Raw genomic sequence first — 23,339 nt, 5'->3', positions numbered from 1 at the left:
TTAAGATACAGAGATTAAAATACTGATATAAAAATAGACAGTAGGCTTGCACAGAAAAAAAAGTAAACAAAAGTATTTGAAGCATGTGTTAGAAAGCAAATTACAACTACACTGAAACTAGCACTTCATACTTATTAGGTAAGTAATAATCATCAAATATGAAGGCTTTATGACCATTGCCTGGACAAAGATATAGTGAAATTGACAACCCATGCATTGCTGGTGACAGGTGAAAGCTGTCCTGCTATAAAAAGTGTTGGCAATATCCAACAAAATGGCATATGCATTGACCCTTTAATCTACCAACCTCACTCCTAAAAATTTACTCCACAGAGGAGATCATGTGTGAACAAGTTAATTTAGTGCTTCATTATTGCATAATATTAAGTAGAAAAAATGTTGAGAAAAACTGCAATACCCACTGTTTTAGTTAGCTTTTGTACTGCTGTGAAGAAAAGACCTGAAAAGAACAACATGGAGGAGAAAACTTATTTGGCCCATGGTTTCAGAGTTTCCATCCATGGTTGACTGACTCCATAGCTCTGGGAAAGGTAAGTAGATCACCATGGTGGAAGGGTGTGGCAGAGGAATGTAGTTCAGGACATGATATCCAGGAAGCATATAAGAGTTCTTCTATCATTTGTCATTTGTAGTCCTATGAATGTCATTAAAGTCCTTCCTGACATTATAAATATAGATACACACATCAGTATAGATATAAAACTTTACAGAATTAGAATTTTTGTCTTATAATCTTTTTCACACATAATCTATGGTGGATAGTTTCCTATATCACTGAGCAGTCTCATAAAATATTATCTTTAGTGGCTACTAAAAATCACCATATGCTTGAAATGATATTTACTAAAACAATTTTTTACTTGGGGACAGACCATTCAGGCGGCCTGGCCTGCTATCTATCTTCTCAAGCAAACTACTTGGAGTTTCCTCTTAAGAAAATTTGAATAGGCCCAGAAAAAATAATTACATGTTATGGATTTCATGGTCTCTCAGTAAAGGAGACAGACCTTGTAGTATTAGCCCAAATCCTATCAAATCCCATCTTTGAATTCATAGCTATTTTTTAATCCCTTTTAAAAGCTACCTATGGTAAGCCCCAGGCCAACATCATTCTAAATGGAAAAAATAAATGAAAGCATTCCCTCTAAAAACTGGAACAAGTCAGGGATGCTCTCTTTCACCTTTCATCACTTCTATTTAACATAGTTCTTAAAACACTGGCAGAGCAATTAGACAGATAAAAGAAATTAAAGAATTTGAATAGGTAAAGAAGAACTCTAATTAGCACTATTTGCCAACAATAGGATTATATACCTGGAAGACCCAAAAAATTCCTCCAGAGAACTTCTAGAACTAGTAAATGAATTCAGCAAAGTAGCAGGATACAAAATCAACACCCATAAATCAAAGGCATTTCTGTATATCAGTGTCAAAGCCTCTGAAAGGGAAATGAGGAAAACTACCCCAATCTTAATAGCCTCAAAAAATAAAATAAAATACTTGGGAATCAACAAAATAGGTTAAAGATCTATACAATGAAAACTACAGAACCCTAAAGGAAAAAAAAATCAAAGAAGACCTCAGTAGATGGAAAGACATAGACCCAGCTATCCCTCTCCTCAGTCTATATGCAAAGGACTTAAAAACAGCATACTACAGGGACACAGCCACATCAATGTTTATAGCAGCACAATTCACAATAGCTAAATTGTGGAACCAACCTAGATGCCCTTCAGTAGATGAATGGATAAAGAAAATGTGGTATATATACACAATGGAATATTATTCAGCATTAAAAGAGAATAAAATCATGGCATTTGAAGCTAAATGGATAGAGATGGAGAATATAATGCTAAGTTAGTCAATCCCCCCAAAAAACAAATGCTGAATGTTTTCTCTGATTTAAGGATGCTGATTCATAATGGGGTTGGTGGGGGGCATGGGAGGATTAGATGAACTCTAAATCGGGAAAACAGGAGGGAGGGGTAAGGAGGGGGCATTGGGAGGTAGGAAAGATGGTGGATTGAGGTGGACATCATTACTCCATACCTTACAAGTATGAAAACATGAATGGTGTGACTCTGTCTACAACCAGAGATATGAAAAATTATGCTCTATATGGATAATATGAATTGTAATGCATTCTGCTGTCATATATAACAAACTAAAATTTTAAAAATTGTAAAATAATATCGAGAAACAGAATATTTTTAAGGGAGTAAGAAGGATGAAGAAAACAAAACAAAACAAAACTTAGATAAAACAAACAATCAGAAATTGAAGGCAGCTTTAAATATATTTACATAAAGCAAAACAAAGCCAAATATTTTTTTTATTATTTTCACAGAGATTGGAGAAGTCAGCCTTCCTTAGATGGAACAGAAAATCCCTTTTGAAAATTAACAACACATGAAAATATTTACTACAATGTAATGTATTTATCCTATGCTTTCACAATATTGATTAATTTTTTAATTTTATGAAGAGTTTGAGCAAAAAATATTGTAAATCTATAGACTGTATCTCCATTGAAGTTTATGATCTCTTTCATTAATTTGCATAATTTGTTGTTTTTTTCAGTAAAATATCATTTTTACTATCTCTTGATTATATGCATTTCTTATAAAAATTATTCTTTGTTATTTTCTATAATTCTTTTTTTTCAGATTTGGAACTGTCTTTATTCACAGGTGACTTGACAGTATTTGCAGAAAATATCAGATCAAGAAATCCATAAAAGAACTGTTAGAATAAAACACATTTAAAGTTTGTAAGATCAAAATCTGCATATATATATATAAACTATATTTCTACACTGTAGTAAGAAGGAATTTTAAAAAGAAATGGATTATAATGATTATATTCACAATAACCTCAAAAACAAAACAACAGAGATTAAGAAAAATATTCTAAATCTTCTATTATTCTTTATCTTAAAGGAATTTTTTCTCCTAAAACTCTGAGTGTGCCTTATTGGCAGTGTATTCTGTCAGAGACAACTGATGCTGCCCTCTCTCCTTTGCCTTATTAGCTGGAAAGAAAAGCATTGAATTATGGGTCATAGTTTCCTGGAAATGTGACTTATGGAAAGATTTATGTCATCATTATTCCTCTTTAACCACAACCCTAACCAAATAACCACTTCCTATGCTCAGGCAGCTTCTCGTTTCTACAAACATTGTGTGTTGTTTTTCTGAGGTTCTCAAGGTAATTTTAGATTAAAAATATATTTATATATAATGTGTATAAATGTGGTATAGCTGTACAATAAAATGGTGCTAGACAATAGAAAGGAAGACATCATCAACATATACAACAATATCCATATACAAGATATGAATATATACATTCATTCATTCATTCTTTGGCCAATCCTCCAACATATGAAGAAGATCAGAACAAAACTATTCACAAGTAACAGCATCATAAAAGTATAGTTTAAAAGTATGGTCACTATAACAGAACTTTCAACTAGACTCTGTTCTACAAGACACTTTCTGGGCATATGAATCTAACATACACTAATTACATTGTAGAAGATTTCCCAAAAGAAAAGAAAGCAGATGGTAAGTCCATGGAAATAAGAACAACCTGAAGTTGTGTGGTATGGCAGTGAGAGTGGTGGATAGCTCTGGGCCAGCCACACACAGCTGCCGTCTCCATTCCTTAGAGGAGTGGAGCTTGAACAGTGAGATTGCATTAACCAGGACTGTATATGTAGAGGTCACACTCAAGCAGAGATTAGAACAATGCTATCTGCCTGTTTAAACTAGTGGCAATACAAGAGCCCCCTGCTAGAAGCCAGTCCCTTGAGTCTTAAGCCCCATGCATATACTGGGCCTTGAATAAGGGCACAGTGTAATTTTTGGAACATGAATCCTTCAGGACCTGAGCTATGTTAGCCAGGGCTTTACTGTCTCTGACCCCACTCAGTGGCAAATCAGAAAAATTTGGCATGATTTACTTTGCATTACACAATTTGCAAAATGTACAAATATGCCAAAATAGATTATACTGTAATGTATAACTAAAAAGAACAAATAAAAATTTTTAAAAATTAAAACAGAAAACCAGTGATGGCTGATATTTTGAGCCAAGTTGGTTTATAAATATTCCTGAATCAAGAGCGATATGTAATGGTAACCTGGGCATGAGAATAGGTTTATTTATTGCAGTGGAAATTTACCAGTGACAGATAATACATCTCACTACCCACTTTGTATATGTTTTTTTCTAGTGCTGAATAAATATATACATAATACTAAGAATTTTGCAATGACTGGTACAGTGAAATGCTCATTTTTAGCACTCTTGGATTTTCTCTCTTGCAGTTTTCTCTTAATGCAGAATGTTTTCTCTGATATAAGGAGAATGATTCATAGTGAGGTAGGAAGGGGGGCATAGGAGGAATAGATGAATTCTAGATAGGGAAGAGGGGTGGGAGGGGAAGGGAGGGGGCAGGGGGTTAGCAAGGATGATGGAATGTGATGGACATTTATCCAAAGGACATGTATGAAGACATGAAATGGTGTGAACATATTTTATAAACAGCCAGAGATATAAAAAATGTGCTCTATATGTGTAATAAGAATTGTAATACATTCTGCTGTCATTTATTTTTTTTAAATCAATTTAAAATTTTTTTAAACCTGAATATATTTTGCTCTTCAAAAAATATTCTCTCTCATTCCTAAAACTTCCCTATGATCATTTGTAAACCAGCCCCACTCCCAGCCAACAAGCAGTTACTAATCTGATTTCTGTCACTATAAATTAGTCTGTATTTTCTAAAATTTTATCAAATTAATCATAAAATATGAACTCATTTTCTGTCTTCTTTCATTCAGCTTAATTATTCTGAGGCCTAAGCATATTGTTGTATATATCAATGACGTCTTCCTTTTTATTGCTAGCAGCAGTTCATTGTATAGATATACCACAAGTTCCTTATCTACTCACCTGTTAATGGACATTGGAGTCGTTTTGGGAATTTGGGCTATTACAAGTAAATTCTGAATAGACCATACAAGTCTTCCTATGTTAATTATTTCCTTTTCTCTTGGGTAAATAATTAGTAGTGAAATAATTGAATCATGGTGTTTTATTTTATTTTTTTAAATGTTGCCCAAATATTTTCCAAAGTGATTGTACTATTTAACAGCAGTATAAGAGAGTTCTAGTTATTTCACATCCTTGCCCACACTTGGTATAGTGGTCTTTAATGTAGCCATTTCAATGACAATATAGCAGCATTTTGCTGTGGTTTTAGTTTTCATTTTCATAATGTCTGCTGCTATTGAATATTCTAATGTGCTTAATTACCATCCTTGATGAAGTGTCTATTCAAAATTTTTGACCACTTTTAATCGGGTTGTTTTCTATTTTTGCTAAGAACATACATGTTCTTTTTTTTTTTTTTTTTTTTTTTTTTTTTTTTTTTTTATTGGTTGTTCAAAACATTACACAGCTCATGACATATCATCTTCCATACATTTGATTCAAGTGGGTTATGAACTCCCATTTTTTACCCCAAATACAAGTTGCAGAATCACATCGGTTACACATCCACATTTTTACATAATACCATATTAGTGACTGTTGTATTCTGCTACCTTTCCTATCCCCTACTATCCCCCCTCCCCTTCCCTCTCATCTTCCCTCTCTACCCCATCTGCTGTTGTTTAATTCTCTCCCTTGTTTTTTTTTTTTCCCCCTTTCCCCTCACAAACTCTTATATGTAATTTTGTGTAACAATGAGGGTCTCCTTCCATTTCCATAGTTTCCCTTCTCTCTCCCTTTCTCTCCCCCCACTCGTCTCTGTTTAATGTTAATCTTTTCCTCATGCTTTTCTTCCCTGTTCTGATCTTAGTTGCTCTCTTTATATCAAGGAAGACATTTGGCATTTGTTTTTTAAGGATTGGCTAGCTTCACTTAGCATAATCTGCTCTAATGCCATCCATTTCCCTGCAAAATCCATGATTTTGTCATTTTTTAGTGCTGCGTAATACTCCATTGTGTATAAATGCCACAGTTTTTTAATCCATTCATCTATTGAAGGGCATCTGGGTTGATTCCAAAGTCTAGTTATTGTGAATTGTGCTGCCATGATCATTGATGTGGCAGTATCCCTATAGTATGCTCTTTTAAGGTCCTCAGGGAATAGACCGAGAAGGGCGATAGCTGGGTCAAATGGTGGTTCCATTCCCAGCTTTCCTAGGAATCTCCATACTGCTTTCCATATTGGCCGCACCAGTTTGCAGTTCCACCAGCAATGTACAAGCGTACCCTTTTCCCCACATCCTCGCCAGCACTTATTGTTGCTTGACTTCATAATGGCTGCCAATCTTACTGGAGTGAGATGGTATCTTAGGGTGGTTTTGATTTGCATTTCTCTGACTGCTAGAGATGGTGAGCATTTTTTCATGTACTTATTGATAGATTGTATGTCCTCCTCTGAGAAGTGTCTGTTCAGGTCCTTCGCCCATTTGTTGATAGGGTTGTTTGTTATCTTGTTGTTTAATTTTTTGAGTTCTTTGTATATTCTGGATATTAGGGCTCTATCTGAAGTGTGAGGAGTAAAGATTTGTTCCCAGGATGTAGGTTCCCTATTTACCTCTCTTATTGTTTCTCTTGCTGAGAGAAAACTTTTTAGTTTGAGTAAGTCCCATTTGTTGATTCTAGTTATTAACTTTTGTGCTATGGGCGTCCTATTAAGGAATTTGGAGCCCGACCCCACAATGTGTAGATTGAAGCCAACTTTTTCTTCTATCAGGTGCAGAGTCTCTGATTTGATATCTAGGTCCTTGATCCATTTTGAATTTACTTTTGTGCTTGGCGAGAGAAAGGGGTTCAGCTTCATTTTGTTGCATATGGATTTCCAGTTTTCCCAGCACCATTTGTTGAAGATGCTATCCTTTCTCCATTGCATGTTTTTAGCGCCTTTATCAAATATAAGAAAGTTGTAATTTTGTGGATTGGTCTCTGTGTCCTCTATTCTGTACCATTGATCCACCTTCCTGTTTTGGTACCAGTACCATGCTGTTTTTGTTACTATTGCTCTGTAGTACAGTTTGAAATCTGGTATCGCTATACCTCCCGATTCACATTTCCTGCTTAGAATTGCTTTTGCTATTCTGGGTCTTTTGTTTTTCCATATGAATTTCATGATAGCTTTATCTATTTCTACCAGAAATGCCGTTGGGATTTTGATTGGCATTGCATTGAACCTGTAGAGAACTTTGGGTAATATCGCCATTTTGATGATGTTGGTTCTGCCTATCCATGAACAGGGTACATTTTTCCATCTTCTAAGATCTTCTTCTATCTCTCTCTTTAGGGTTCTGTAGTTTTCATTGTATAAATCTTTCACCTCTTTTGTTAGGTTGATTCCCAAGTATTTTATTTTTTTTGAGGATATTGTGAATGGGGTGGTTTTCCTCATTTCCATTTCAGAAGTTTTGTTACTGATATACAGGAATGCCTTTGATTTATGCGTGTTGATTTTATATCCTGCCACTTTGCTGAATTCGTTTATCAGTTCTAGTAGTTTCTTTGTAGACCCTTTTGGGTCTTCTAAGTATAGGATCATATCGTCCGCAAATAGTGATATTTTAAGTTCTTCTTTTCCTATTTTTATGCCTTTAATTTCTCTTGTCTGTCTAATTGCTCTGGCTAGTATTTCAAGGACTAAATTAAATAGAAGAGGTGAGAGAGGGCATCCCTGTCTTGTTCCAGATTTTAGCGGGAATGCCTTCAGTTTTTCTCCATTTAGAATGATGCTAGCCTGAGGTTTAGCATATATAGCTTTTACAATGTTGAGGTAAGTTCCTGTTATCCCCAGTTTTTCTAGTGTTTTGAACATAAAAGGATGCTGTACTTTGTCGAATGCTTTTTCTGCATCTATTGAGACGATCATATGGTTCTTATCTTTAAGTCTATTGATGTGGTGAATAATATTTATTGATTTCCGTATATTGAACCAACCTTGCATCCCAGGGATGAATCCTACTTGATCATGGTGCACAATTTTTTTGATATGCTTTTGTATTCGATTCGCCAGGATTTTATTGAGAATTTTTGCATCTATGTTCATTAGAGATATTGGTCTATAGTTTTCTTTCTTTGAAGTGTCTTTGTCTGGTTTCGGGATCAGGGTGATGTTGGCCTCATAGAATGAATTTGGAAGAGCTCCTTCTTTTTCTATTTCTTGAAATAGCTTGAAAAGTATTGGTATTAATTCTTCTTTGAAGGTTTTGTAAAACTCCGCTGTATACCCATCTGGTCCAGGGCTTTTTTTGGTTGGTAGTCTTTTGATGGCTTCTTCTATTTCTTCCTTTGTTATTGGTCTGTTTAAATTGTGTGTGTCTTCCTGACTCAATCTGGGCAGCTCATATGACTTAAGAAATTTATCGATGTCTTCACTGTCTTCTATTTTATTAGAATATAGGGTTTCAAAATACTTTCTAATTATCTTCTGTATTTCTGTAGTGTCTGTTGTGATATTGCCTTTTTCATCCCGTATGTTAGTGATTTGAGTTTTCTCTCTTCTTCTCTTCGTTAGCATGGCTAAGGGTCTGTCGATCTTATTTATTTTTTCAAAGAACCAACTTTTAGTTTTATCAATTTTTTCAATGGTTTTTTTTGTTTCAATTTCGTTGATTTCCGCTCTGATTTTAATTATTTCTTGTCTTCTGCTATATTTGCTGTTATTTTGCTCTTCCTTTTCTAGGGTTTTGAGATGTAGTGTGAGTTCGTTTATTTGTTGGTTTTTTCTTTTTTTGAGGAATGAACTCCAGGAAATGAATTTCCCTCTTAAAACTGCTTTCATTGTGTCCCATAGATTCCGGTATGTTGTGTCTGAATTGTCGTTTATCTCTAAGAATTTTTTGATTTCCTCCTTTATGTCTTCTGTAACCCATTGATCATTCAGTAACATATTGTTTATTTTCCATGTGATGCAGGATTTTTCCTTCCTTCTTTTTTCATTGATTTCCAGTTTCATTCCATTATGATCAGATATGGTGCATGGTATTATCTCCACTCCTTTATATTTACTAAGAGTTGCCCTATGGCATAATATATGATCTATCTTTGAGTACGATCCATGTGCTGCTGAGAAGAACGTGTATCCACTTGATGATGGTTGATATATTCTATATATGTCGGTTAAGTCTAGGTTATTGATTGTGTCATTGAGTTCTATAGTTTCTTTATTCAGCTTTTGTCTGGAGGATCTGTCTAATGGCGAGAGCGGTGTGTTGAAGTCACCCATAATTATTGTGTTGTGGTCAATTTGACTCTTGAACTTGAGGAGAATTTGTTTTATGAATGTTGCTGCACCATTATTTGGTGCATATAAATTGATAATTGTTATGTCTTGTTGGTGAATAGTTCCTTTTAACAGGATATAGTGTCCTTCTTTATCCCTTTTGATTAACTTAGGTTTGAAGTTGAGTTTATTCGATATGAGTATGGCCACTCCTGCTTGCTTCCGAGGGCCATGTGAGTGGTATGATTTTTCCCAACCTTTCACTTTCAGCCTGTGTATGTCTTTTCCTATCATATGAGTCTCCTGAAGGCAGCATATTGTTGGATTTGTTTTTTTGATCCAGGTTACCAGCCTGTGTCTCTTGATTGGTGAGTTTAGTCCATTAACATTTAAGGTTACAATTGAAATATGATTTGTACTTCCAGTCATGTTTATTTATTTATTTATTTTAGTTTGGCTAGTTTTTACTTTTTGGTTGTTTTCCTCCGCCTTTACTGAGATACCTCCCGCTGTTGGTTTTGGGCACTGTTTTTCCATTCCTCTTCTTGTAGAATTTTGCCCAAAATGCTTTGCAGTGCTGGTTTTCTGGCTGCGAAATCTTTTAGCTTTTGTTTATCGTGAAAGATTTTAATTTCATTGTCAAATCTGAAGCTTAATTTTGCTGGATACAGTATTCTTGGTTGGAATCCATTATTTTTCAGCGTTTGAAATACATTGTTCCAGGATCTTCTCGCTTTCAAAGTCTGTGATGAAAAATCAGCCGTTAACCTAATTGGTTTACCCCTGAATGTAATCTGCCTCCTTTCCCTCGTAGCTTTTAATATTCTCTCCTTGTTCTGTATGTTGGCTATCTTCATAATTATATGTCTTGGAGTTGGCCTATTACAGTTTTGGATGTTTGGGGTCCTGTAGGCTTCCAGGATTTGGCAATCCATTCCATCTTTCATCTCTGGGAAGTTTTCTAGGATTATTTCATTCAATAGGTTGTCCATTCCTTTGGCTTGAATCTCTGTGCCTTCTTCTATCCCAATGACTCTCAAATTTGGTTTTTTGATGAAATCCCATATCTCTTGGATAGATTGCTCGTGAGATTTAAGCATCTTTTCAGTATTGACTATATTCTTTTCAAGTTGATAAACTTTGTCTTCATTATCTGATGTTCTGACTTCTACTTGATCTAGTCTATTTGTAATATTCTCGTTAGCATTTTTAATCTGGTTTATGGTTTCTTGCATTTCTAAAATCACTGTTTGGTTTTTTTTTAAGATCTCTATCTCCTGGTAAAGCTCGTTCTTTGCAGTTTGTATTTGTTTGTTTAGTTGGTTTTCAAAATATACTTTCAATTCTTGGATTTGCTGTCTCATGTCTTCTCTAAAATTCCGTTCCATCTGAGTTAGGTATGCCTTGATTTCTTTCCCTGTCCATGTTTCTGATGCTTCTAGGTCCTCCTGTAGATTTAAGTTGTCCTGCATTATCTGTACTCCTTTTTTCCCTGTTTTTTTCATGTTGTTCACGTTACTTTCCAGCTCTATTTGACTGCTTTGTAACTGCCTTCTCCTATACATTTGTTTTGGCTTTGTTTATATCTGTTGTTTCTCCTTTGTGGTGGGAGATTATGCCTATAGATGTTGGGCTTTATTGTACTTTAGAGCTGATTCATTCAATTTATAAAGGGCTTCCGGATTTTGTATGCATATAGTGATTTGTTTTTTGTTCTTAGGACTTTATGTTGGGTGCTATGAAGGTATACGGGTTAGTATGTCTTGGCTACTTTAGAAGATTGCTCTACTGAAGGGGGATGCTAACCGTCAATTGGATCAGGGTGTTGGTAGTAGCTAGGTATTTAGGAGCACTATAGACGGCCTCGAAACATTCACCTGTTTGCATTTAGACAGTTACACGAAATGGAGGACGTAATGCTTGGGATGAAAGTTGGGGGGAAGGGAAAGGAAGGTGCTCTTGAAAAGTAAGAAGGAGGGGGAGTTAGATAGCATAGAGGAGAATGGAAAGAACAATAAAACTTGGAAGGGGAGAGAAAGAGGGAAAAAGGGAGAGAAAAGATAAAATAAAATAAGAAATAAAATTAGGTCTTAGAGATCCATTTTCTTCTCTTCCCGTAGGCAAAGCTGTGCCCTCCAGGCTGAGATTTGCCCTCAATGTGTCAACAGCAATCCCTGTAAGGCGGCTCCTGGGAGTCTCTCAATCCTGTTGGTCCAGAGCCGTTTCACTTCTACGGCCCCTCCTCCCCTTCCTCCTGCCAGCCAGCCAGGTCCTGTGCACCGGAGGAGGTTCTCCAAGGATTTGGTTACACTTTCAGCACCTCTGGGTGCTCTATTTCCCTAATGACTGAGCACTCTCTCTGTCATTCATCTAAGCCCCAGTGCTGTGGAGCTGTGTTCTGGGAGTCAATAGTTTAATTTTTCCTGACCCCTTTGGTGGGCACACCTTCGGAGTCTGGCGGCTAAGACCATTGGTGTCGCCACTGGTGGTAATGGGAGTTGGGGGTCGAGGATCCCATCTGCTTCCCTCAGCCCCTACAATCACGACCACTCCGCTAGCAGTAGGAGGAGTTGGGGGTCTGGAGTGTCCTCTGTTTCCCTCCGCCCCTACTGTCACGCCCTCTCAGTTGGCGGTTGGGGGAGTTGGGGGTGGGGAGTCTTCTCTTCTTCCCTCCGCCCCTACAGTCACGCCCACGTCACTGGCAGTATTGGGAGTTGGGGGTCGGGAGTCCCTTGGCCCTTACAGTCACGCCCACGGAGAGATTTTGAAGTTTCCCGGTTGTTTGTATCTGATGCGGGTGGGAGTCACACACCTGCCAAAGTAGATTCCGCTGGGAAGGAATCTCTTTGGCCGAACTTTGGTGACTTCCCCTCTCTGCAATGGCGGGCCCCTGCCTCCTTGCTGGAGTGTCCGAAGGGAGGGGTGGAACTGGCTTGTCTCTGGTCTGACCCAATCTCTGGTTTTAGTTCCCAGTTCGCTATTTCATAAAGGCTTGGTTAGATTTCCTTCACGCCGTCTCAGGGGGGGAGCCGTTTGCCGGGTGGGTGGGGCCGTTCGCAGTGGGGGTGGGGCCGTTAGCAGAGCTTGGAGGGCACAGGCCGTCTGCCCGGCAGGGACCCTTCTGGAAGTGCAGGGCCGCTGGGGGCCGACTGCAGAGCCTGGGGTGGTGGCCGCGGGCGGGGTGCCAGCAGAGCCCGGAGGGCGGGGGCCCCGTTTGCCGGGTGGGCGGGGCGTTAGCAGCGCCGGGAGGGCACAGGCCGTTTGCCAGGCCAAGCAGGGATCCTTCTCGCTGCGCGGGCCGCCGGGGCCGCCTGCAGAGCCGAGCCTGCGCTGGCCGGGGGCGGGGCCGCCAACGGAGCCGGGAGGGCGGGGGGGGGGGGGGCGTTTGCCGGGTGGGCGGGGCCGTTTGCCCGGCCAGGCGGGGACCCTTCTCGGCGCGCCGGCCGACGGGGGCCGCTTGTAGAACCCGGTAGGCAGTGGCCTCGTGGCTAAGAGCCGGGCGGGCGGGGTGGCCAATCACCGAGCGAGCGGGGCCGCCAGGAGAGCCAGGATGGCGGGAGCCGTCTCCTGGGCCAGGCGTGGACCCTTCTCACTGCCCCGGGCCGCCGGTGGCCGCTTGCAGAGCCGGTTGGGCGGTGGCTGCAGGATTGGACCTCTGCGCCCGCGGCCGGCCAAGATTCACTTGTCTGGGGCCAACTGTCACCTCTAATATAACTTACTACTTCCTGGCAGGTCTCCTTTCAGCGGAATTTTGCTAGAAGTTCCTCAGTAGGTAGAATGTAGCTGTTTTAATGGGTGTTTCTGATCCGGTTAATGTGGAGATACTGAAAGTGCTGCTTCCTTGCCGGCCGCCATGTTGGATCCCCATACATGTTCTTTATTTATATAATATAAAAGATCTCTGTCAGACATTGGTAAATATTTCTCCCATTTTGTGGTTGTCTTTTTAATTTTGAAATATATCTTTTCAAAAACAAAAGTCTTTATTTTGATACAGTTAAACTGGTTGATTTTTTATAGGTTTTTTTTTTTTTATTTCTGTATGTTAGTTAAGAAGTCTTTGCCCAAGCTGAAGGTACTTAGATTTTCTCATTGAATTTTTAAATTTTTCACTCCTGTTTAGGACTAGTATTCATTTCAAGTTAATTTTTGGTTGTGTAAAAGTCTAGTTGCAATTTTCATATATAGATACTCAATTGTTCTGGCACTATTTGTTAAAGAAGATTAGTATTTCCCCCATTAAATTGCTTGGGTTTCAAAAGTTGTTTTCATGCATATATTGGTGAAATATATGTAAGTAGACCTCTGGAATCTGTTCTATTCTATTTGTCTACATATCTACCTTTTCACTAACACCATACCATCTTGATGTTGACAACATAAAAAGTCTTAAAATCAGGAATCATAAACTTCCACCTTTATTCTTTTTTCAAAAGTATTTTTCCTATTCTATCATCTTTGAATTTCCATTCAATCTTAAAAATAAGCTTATCAATTTTCTTCAATAAATCCTGTATGTATTTGGATTGCAGTTGTATTGAATTTATACATACATAAGTTAGGGAAGAATTATGTTAACAATATTGATTCTTCCACTTCATGAACATGGTATATCTCTCCATTTATTATCTTAATTTCTCTCAACCATGTTTTATGGTTTACAATATAAAAATTGTCAGGTTTATCTCTGCATGTTTTGTATTTTTGATGATACTGCAAGTTAAAATTAAAAATTTCAATTTTTGATAGTTCTTTACTGCTACATATAAATAAAAATGGTAATTGTTATTGAATTTGTATCCTGAAACATTGCTAGTTTCACTTTTTCTTTATCCTGTTTGTTTTTGGTGGACTCCATAAGACACTCTGTTGTAGGGGCTGACAAATCATAGTCAACAGGCCACATCCTGTCGGGGTTTTTAGCCCCCTGTTCCCTCCTGACCCGTGGGAGAGATTGGCAGAACATGCCCCTACCAGGAGGAACCAAGAAAGGTAAAGGTGGACTGACTGCCCACACCCAGCCCTCCCTCTCTGGAGGACAATCAGATGCGCCAGGGAGAACAGTCAAAGCAGGATCTCCTTTATGGAGAAAACACACACAGCTAGTGTAATGTACAGGAGCCAATCAGGGTAAAGGTCAGCAGGGTGGGGAGAATTTACATCTACACCTATCCTACAGGCAATAATGGGAGACACAAGCTGTCCAAGCTGAGCTGTCCATGAGGGCAGAAGGGTTCTGAGCCTATCCTAGAGGTGGTCCGATTCTTCACCACAACCCATGGCAATGCCTTCTGGCTAATCACTAGGTGCTATCTTAGCCTCATGTGGCCCCAGGACTGGGAATCAGCAAGTTAGGTTTCCTTTTTTTCTGATGCAACATGTCCCACATTACATCATGCCCTACAAAATCCAGCCAACCACCTGTTTTTGTACAATCTATGAGCTAAGAAAAGTTGTTACATTTGTCAATGGTTACATTTGAGATGATTGTACAAGTATCTATACAGTATCCTTGATTTCATGTCTTAGACCACAAAGCCCCAAATGTCTGCTTTTTCTAGAAAAAAAAATGCCAATCCCTTTCAATCATGTTACCTATGGGGAAAAAAAATACTTTGCCCTTTCCAATTGGAACCTCTCTTATTTCTTCTCTTGCTTTTTTCACAATTGACTAGGAGTAGGAACAGCAGACATTCCTTGCTGAGTCCCTATATAAGAGCAAAAGCTTTATTCTTTCAATATTGAGTTTGATGTTTGTTGCCCTTTTTCAGATTGATAACATTTCTTTTCTATTTCTAACTTTCTAAGTAAGTATTTCCATCATGAATCAATGTTGATTTTGTCAAATTTTCATTTTTGCAAAAATTGAGTTAATGATTATTTCATTCATTTTTTCCAATAATATTATAAACCACTTTGGTAAAGTTTTTCAGGCTAAAAAAAAACTTGCATTCTTTGATTAGTTGTGCTTAATTATTCTTCATATATGTTGTTGAGTTTGGTTTAACTAAAATTGCATTGAGAACTTTTCATCTATACTTATGAAGATATTAGCTCATGAGGGTTTTCTTGTAGTATATTTAATTGTGGTAGAAGATTAATTTGATGACAAGAGGTGAGATGTATGCCTTCTTCTTTTATTTTCTGTAACAATTTATATAATGATGTTATGGATTCTTTAAGTGCTTGGAAGAATTTGTCAATGAAATCACCTGGGAGGGCCTGGAGCATCCTTGAGGAAAGGATTTTAGCTAAAAATTCAATGTATTTATTAGGTACAAGGCTGTTTTAGGTTATTCCTTTTTTGTGGGGTGGGGTACTGGGGGATTGAACCCTGGGGCACTTAACCACTGAGACACTCCCCAGATCTTTTTTATTTTTTACTTTGAGACAGAGTCTCACTGAGTTGCTTAGGCCCTTGGTAAGATGCTGAAGCTGGCTTTGAATTCAGATCCTCCTGCCTCAGCTGCCAGGATTACAGGCATTCACTACCACGTGGGCTAAGTTACTGCATTTCTTGAATGACCTTCAGTAGTTTTATTTATCAAGGAGTTTTCCTATTTCATCTAAGTGGTCCAATTTATACGCATAAAGTTTTTCATAATTATTTTAATCTTTGCACAATCTGCAATGATGTCTCTTCTCTCATTCCTCATATTGGTAAATTGTCTTTTTCTTTCCTGGTTAGGCTCACTATAAGCTCATCAATTTTAGTGACCTCCAGAAAAATAAATATATTTTTATTTCACTTAGTTTTCTCTCATTTCTCTGGTTTCCATGCCAATGATTTGTACTTTATTATTTCCTTTCTTCTGCTTAATTTAGGCTTATATTGATATTAAGTTTATAATTTCTTATTTTGTACATCAGAAGGAGGCTTTATTAGGATTTATACTGCAATGGAAAGGGAAGTAATACATGGTTTTCTAATTTCTTTTTTTAGCATTTAAATAATTTGTTATTCAAATTAAGAAATTATACATTTTGTTTTGATTGACAGTCATTGTCTTAAAAGTGTCGTTCTGTTTGTTTTCCCATTTAGAAGCATATTGCTAATTCTGGTCTATTGACTACAAAGGCCTACAGGCCTCCAGTGGAGGGGACTTGGGTGCACAGGGATGGGGTCTGCAGCTCTCCCCAGCACCAGCTCGGCTGCCCAAGTAGCCAGCACCCCGATGCTGTTGAGGGGACTGAGGACCTGATAAAGTGCCTATGTGAGACTCCCTGTCCCCACACGCACCAGGGATGCCTATCTCCATGTCAGAGCAGCAGCTGGAAGCACAGGGTGTAAGGTACCTCAAGACGCCCTGGGTGATGGGCACTGCAGTCAGACTGAGGAGGGCGTGTGGTCACGGAGAGACACAGCCTGCCACTTTGGTCAAATGACTTTAATAGAAGCTGATGGGCCTCCAAGCCCCCAGCCACTATTCACTGCAGGTTACATGTGTGCTTGTCCTCCCCTGGAAGCTCTCCAGGCACCACGTGGAGATACACAGAGGAGAATGCAGTGACCACCTCACACCCTCACGGCAATACCCAAGCCATCATGATGCAGGTCAATGCTATACTGAGAACAAGCATGTCAGTCCCAGCTGGGAGAAATGGTAAGAAAAACACAAGTACCACTACCATCACCTACTGTCCAAACCTAACCAGAGTTGGGGGGGAGCAGCAGAAAGTGCCTTTAGTTTTAACAATTAGGCTTGTAAACAATCAACCACATGAGAAGTAGTGGCAGCACCTGGGCCTCTCAGTTGGTCACAGACTTTGGGGTGCCCACACAGGAGGTAGTGGCCAAGGCTCAGAAGGAGTCTAACAAGATCAGCAAAGCCAAAGCTTCATCTTTGGTTAATTTCACTGAGATGCCACTAGTCTAAAAACTGTGCTCTTCTTGGCAAAGTGACTACATCAGCCACCTGGCACAAAAACAATTGTTATTTTAAGTTATCTGAAAAGCAACGTCCATCTAAATAAGTGACCATGTTGTAATAAAAATCATCTAAAAAATGAAGGGAGGGAGGAATGTCAGAAGGAGGGAGGAGCCTGGAGAGCCGGGGTCCAGCCTGAGCTCTCTCTGGGCCTGGGGAGGTGCTGGCTGCTCTGTGAGGGTCGGGTCCAGCTCAGCTCAGCTCGAAGCCAGCAGCACACTGGATGGCATAGAGCAGCTTGATTCGCAGAAGGGTCTCCTCGTAAAACTCTGGGAGCTTCAGTAGGTTCATGCAGGTGCTGGCTGTGGGGAGCCCCCATTGTGAATGCAAAAGGCCGGGTATAACTCCTGGAACCCCAGGAGAGGGCTCACAAACTTGAGCAGCTTGAGCTTCTCTTCATCAGTGAAACCTTCTACCACTCTCCAGAAGATTTTAAAGACAGGGTGATTGGCAGAATAGCCTCCATAATAGTTCGTAAAGGATTTTAGGTCCTCCAGACTTATGGGAACTTGTGCACCAGAAATTAATACCTGAATTTCCTGCTGGTCAAACACTAGGAGCCACTCCAGGCTAAGGATGTTAGGCAGGCCCTGTGGGAAAGCCAGGCAGTGTGGGTGGATCTGCTTGTTCAGCCTGTAGTCGGCCACCAGGAGGATGTATGCAATGTGGTTGGCACTGGCGACAGGGATATCTTTCCCACCAAGCTTGAGTTCAACCACCTGGGGCTCTCCCAGGTCATTGTTCACCATGGTGAAGTTCAGTGCCAGCTCCTCTGTGTCTTCCTTGAGCTCTTGAGGAACAGCAGGTTCCTGTAGACCTCGGGGTCTAAGGAGGTTAGTGGTGGATGTCCACGTCAGCACTGGTGCCCAGCGGCTTGGAGAGGAAGAAGCCAGCAAAGGGCAGCTCCACCAGCAGGTTTTCATAGAGAGCCTTTCCAAGCATCCTGCCTAGGAAGTAGTAATGTCTGTCAAAAGAATCTCCCAGAGCATCTGAGCAGCCGGGCTGGGGTACAGAAGCCCTTTATTAGTAGTCTTAAAGAACCCCTGGTTAGGGTTAAATCCTGATTTTAGTAGTTCATTTAAAAACTCCCTGAAAATACCACCACCATCGATGCCAGCTTCATCCAGGCCATGGACGTTGAGCAAATGCACACAGATCTGCTTTTTCAAATCAGGTTCATTTTCTGGGGAAAGTTTGTCATAAGCATCTTTGTAAATATAGTTTCTTCTTATTGTGACATTAATTCCATCCAGAAATGGTCCATCCCCTTGAACTTCTTGTTAATCTGCATAAATCAACCTTGAAAGATCTTCACTTGCTCCTCAAAGGGGACCACAAAAGGCAGCTCTGTCAGGACAGTCAGTTGCCACTCCTCAGACACAGACAGCTGTGGGGACTCCAGGCCCACCTCCAGGGTAGACTGCAGCGGGCCAATCCTCCCCATCCGAAGGAGCCTCCATACATGTCTGGATGTGGGCACGTAGAGCTGGGTGACCTTATCTGCTTTAATATCTTCTTGTTCTGATAGCCAATGATTTGGAGGACAAAAGTTTCCCCTCGTGTCTCTGGACTTCAGCATTTTCACTAGGTTGGTGATAACCTTAAACAACTGAATTCCAATGCTTCTGGCTCCATCTGTATACACTGCTGCATCTCAGAGCTGGTGGTCACGCTGATGCTCTGAAAGGTGGTGACATGCTTCGTTTCTGGGTAGGCCAGCTTGATGATGCCCAGGCAGGCATGGCGCAGGCAGCAGGACAGGGCGACCAGCTCCTCCAGCATGAAGGGCATCATGGAAGACCGCCTCTGCCCTACAACTTCTATGGGATCTCAGAAGAATTCGTTATCATGGATGGAAATCAGTGAGTGACTGAAGAGGGAGCTGAAGAGGTAAAAGAGCGGGATGATGTGGCCTGAGTCCTCCAAGGACATGGGAGAGCCCCTGGATATCACCTGAAGCAGCAGCACCATCGGCCCTATGATCATCCGTGTTGTCATAGAAGAGATGAGGACCCAAAGGTGCCACAGAAACCTGGCATTGAAGGCTAAACTGTAGAGAAGCCTGACTTTGGGCACCATCAACGTGTGGCAGATGGAGCCATCCAGGTGAAGACCTCCTCACTGGCCGAGTCCCTCCACACCAGGTTCAGCAGGGCACTGGTCTGCTGCTTGGTGTCCAGCTTCTTCAGACATTCCTGGGTGATGTATGGGGCAGAGACTCTGCAGTCCTGGGGCCTGGCGGGCTTGTCGGCCTCCTCACTCTCATTCTCAGAGTCACTGGTGGAGTCCTGGGAGCTGGCACCTTCAGGGGAGGCAGGTAACTGGGAGAGGAAAGTCTGGAGCACGTGCAGATACACCAGCAGGCCCTCCTCAGAGAGCACCCCCAAGTCATTTTCGCCAACAGTTAAAACAAAATAGAAAAGCCAGGTGCTCCACCACTCCTTTTTGAACATCTACTCTCTAGTAACAATAGTGCATTCAGAAAGGGCTCTTAAGGGACAATGGTCTGTACATCTGCTAATGCCAGAATGACAAGCGGAAAACCTGATCTGTAAAAGGTGCTGCCAGAAACTCCTCTGTGAAGGCTGAAAAAACTTGCTTCCTTGCACCTTCTGGGCAGGAGCTGTAGGTAAAGTGCAACGGTTTTAGGACATTCTCCAGCAAAATGTTTGCTATAGGAACTCGTGATAAATCAGAATATTCAATACTTGATGGAATCTTGCTGTTAATCAACAAATAGAGAGACCTATAATACCCATTGTGGATCATGTAGTGCAAAACGTGTTCAATTACTGACACCACATAGCTAGCATCTAGTAAAACAGGCAAGGAAGTATTCTCAGAGGAAAAGACCTCAAGCATTCGCATTGGAAGTGCAACATTCAAACTGTCATCATTACACCTCTGCAGCCACCTGCAACAGAGGCTCATGAGCCTCTTTATCTGAAATAAGCATGTTGGTCTCTCGGATCCATCCAGTTGCTTGACAAACAGGGAGCTGTGTTTAATTAAGCTCTAATACAGCCATATCAATCATTTTGCGTCTTCGTTTTGTTTGTATAAAAACAGAAGCTGCCTTACCAGAAGGGTAAGATAGGGGGCATTAGTGATGGAGAAAGTGCTACCAGACTCTGCCGAGTGTGCACAGAGATCGAACGCACTTCTCTGGAGGGAATATTGCTGTTTTCTTTCTCTGTAGCCTGGAATAAATGACTGAATAATTATTGCATTTTTTTAATCTTCGCCTTTCTTCTTCTTTTCCTTCTTTCTTCCTGAGTGCGACGTAAAAGAGAAGCCTTTTCTTCCTTCCTGCTGGCGCCACCAAGCTACACCTTGGGCCTCCTTTTTAAGACCCCTTTGAATTTGAACATCTTTGCCTCCTATCCCATCTGCGCGGCCGGACGTGGGGGGAAGGGGGGACGCGGCGCCTCTGGCGGGTCTGGCGCTCCTGGCGGTGTCTGCGCTCCGCACTCCGCCTACGGCCACGCGCGGGCGGCAAAGGGGCGGGCATCCTCCAAGCTCCTGTCTGGTCCACGCCCGCCGCCAAGCAGAGCCCGTGGACCCCGCGTCTTCACCGCCGCTGTGACCGGAACGGAAGATGGAGGCCACCGAGCTCCAGGGTTTTCTAATTTCTTAGGGTAGTTTCTTAGTTCATTGATTTGAGATCTCTCTTCATTGTTTTCTGTCTCTGTAGCCTCCAATAAATGACTGAATAATTATTGTGATTATTTATTGAAACACTGCTTTAGATGTATAAATTGTGGTATATTGTGTTTTATTTCATTCATCTCAAAATAATTTTTAAATCCCTTTCTGATTTTCTTCCCTAATCCATGTTTTATTCAAAAGCACTGTGAGTTTTAGTTTTCAAATATTTGACAATATATTTTTGCATTTATTTCTAATTTTATTTCATTTTGGTCAGTAGGCAAACTTTGTATAATTTGAATCCTTGCAAATTCATTGATCCTTAGATAATCCCCAAAGAAGCATTTAACATAACTCAGAGTCCATTCATGTTTAAATTACCCAATAAGAATCTATCAATATTATTATTATTATATATGTATGAAGTTCCCCCATTTTTTACTAAAACACCTTTCTATTCTTTAATATTTAAATTATATGTACTCTTCTGATAATTTTTTAATATAAATTATAAAATGAAATATGACTTGTTGAAGTATCAAGAATTCATTTGACAGTGGCAGAGAATTATGAAAGCAGTAGGAACAAAGGTTGTGGCTTAAACTAGAGGGAAGGCAGTGAAGTTACTTTCCTAAGCATGTAATTTTACATAAGTAACCTCGTAGTTTCTGAGTCTGAAAGCAAAAGCAGAGTTGAAGTCCTGCTCTATTTCATGCTTTTTTGCTGCTCAAACATCCAAACCCACACCTCAGATAGCGTCATTTACTAAAAATATGACGGAATAGTCAGTGAAAACAGAGCTGACCTGGTTGCCAGGCTCTGGGTAGAACTGCTGGCCTTTCCCAGGGAGACCTGGGAGGGGAAGGGAGAGCAGCAGTGGGCCTGGAACTCCTAAAGTGCAGAGTTCTCCCCCTGCTGGTGCGCATGACCTAATTAATACCCTTCAGATGTGGATATCCTAGGCATCTTGAACTTCTCACAGCAAATCAATGTGTTTTAGCACAATTTTTCAAAAGAAAGACCAAACATAACTCAAAAAATGTTTACTGTAATTTAAGTCTCTGAATGCGTGGCAAAAATTTTGAATCTGCCACACAAGGAAAGGAAAGTTTTGAAATAACTCTCTTCTTAGCAATACTTTTCCCCACTATTTCCAATGGTTGTTGCTCAGTTTTTCTTCTTTCAGAAAAGAAATATTTTCTGTTTGGTTCTTATCCTTTTACATATAATTCTTGGCCTATTGCCTTTCCGAAAGTTTTTTAAACATTTTAAATATTTTTTTCTTTTTCTTTTGTTTCTCTATCTTGTAGTCAAAAATTTTATCACTACCTATGAATCTGCAGATTTAATTCCTGTTTAATTCCTTTAAATTATGAATGAATCTTTTCCATCCAAAGACTTTACTCAAGAAAAGTTTTCTATTGTTTTTTTTTCTATTTTCTTCCTAATGTCTTTTTTCTAGAATACCTGTACACAGCAATATATTTTCTTAATTATGTGTTTCAGTATAGATTGAACAGGAGTCTAGTTTTTATTTCATCTTTCTCTCCCTCCTCTGGTTTTCCATGACTGTGACACCATTACCCAAACACTCTAAATTGATAACTGTTTAGTACTTCTGCATCTGCCTTAAGGACTGCCCCCTTTTTATACACAAGAATGAAAGCAATTTAGAAATAAAATAACCCTAACACTGTCTTATTCTTTCTTCTTTATGGATTTCACTCTGTGTATGTTTGCCTTCTTTTGCCTGTCCTCTGTGCCAATCACTGCATCACTGTGGCAGATGTACCACAGGAAGATCAAATGGATAGAGAATTCAGTCACACAAAGGATCCTCTCACCTGTTCTCTCAGCTGTTGTCCCTCAACCACCTCAGCAGAGAGCACACAGAGAAGAGACTGTCTCAAAAAGATTGATGTGGCTTTTCACTCTACTAGAGTGAATCCCCCCTGAAATACACTGAAAACACACAAAGGTTTTAAGAAACATGTTTGCCTAAACTAAATGGGAAAAAGCAGGTGAAAGCAGCCTTGTGGACTCTCAAAATTCCACTAGCAGGAAGTGAATGGATAAAACTATTCAGTTGCAAACACATGCACCTTCCATGAAAAGTGAAGGATGATTCAGGGCAGACCCAAAACCCAGAGAACACAGCAAAGAGCCACCAAAGCCTGGAAGAGTAAGGGGCATTGTCACCCTGCAAGAAGGAAGCTGGCCCTTCCCTTCCACACCTGTGAAAGTGAGGGTGTAGATTACTCCCAGTCCTTAGAACCTAGCCCAAGTGGTCTGGATAGAGTTTTCCCATCTGGAATTCAGAACCAGCATGGACCAGTGAGCCCTTTTTACTTTCTACTTTCTCCCTTTTTGAACAAGAATGCCTGTAGCTCTTACCCTATGCCTGCCCCACAAGGATAAACTTGGTATTTTGGAGGTAGATAATTTGTCCCTAGCTTCACAATTACACAGATGGA

General features: G+C 40.1%; 1 pseudogene; it reads right to left on the bottom strand.

Annotated features, from left to right (window-relative positions):
• Window positions 1-17,409: 17,409 nt before the first annotated feature.
• On the bottom strand, window positions 17,410-20,588 carry LOC114099410 (ubiquitin-protein ligase E3C pseudogene; annotated as a pseudogene).
• Window positions 20,589-23,339: the final 2,751 nt, after the last annotated feature.

The sequence above is a fragment of the Marmota flaviventris genome, chromosome 6 (assembly GCF_047511675.1).
Source record: "Marmota flaviventris isolate mMarFla1 chromosome 6, mMarFla1.hap1, whole genome shotgun sequence".
Classification (NCBI taxonomy): domain Eukaryota; kingdom Metazoa; phylum Chordata; class Mammalia; order Rodentia; family Sciuridae; genus Marmota; species Marmota flaviventris.
Note: the sequence above shows the minus strand (reverse complement) of the source record. Positions and strands in the feature narration are given on the sequence as shown.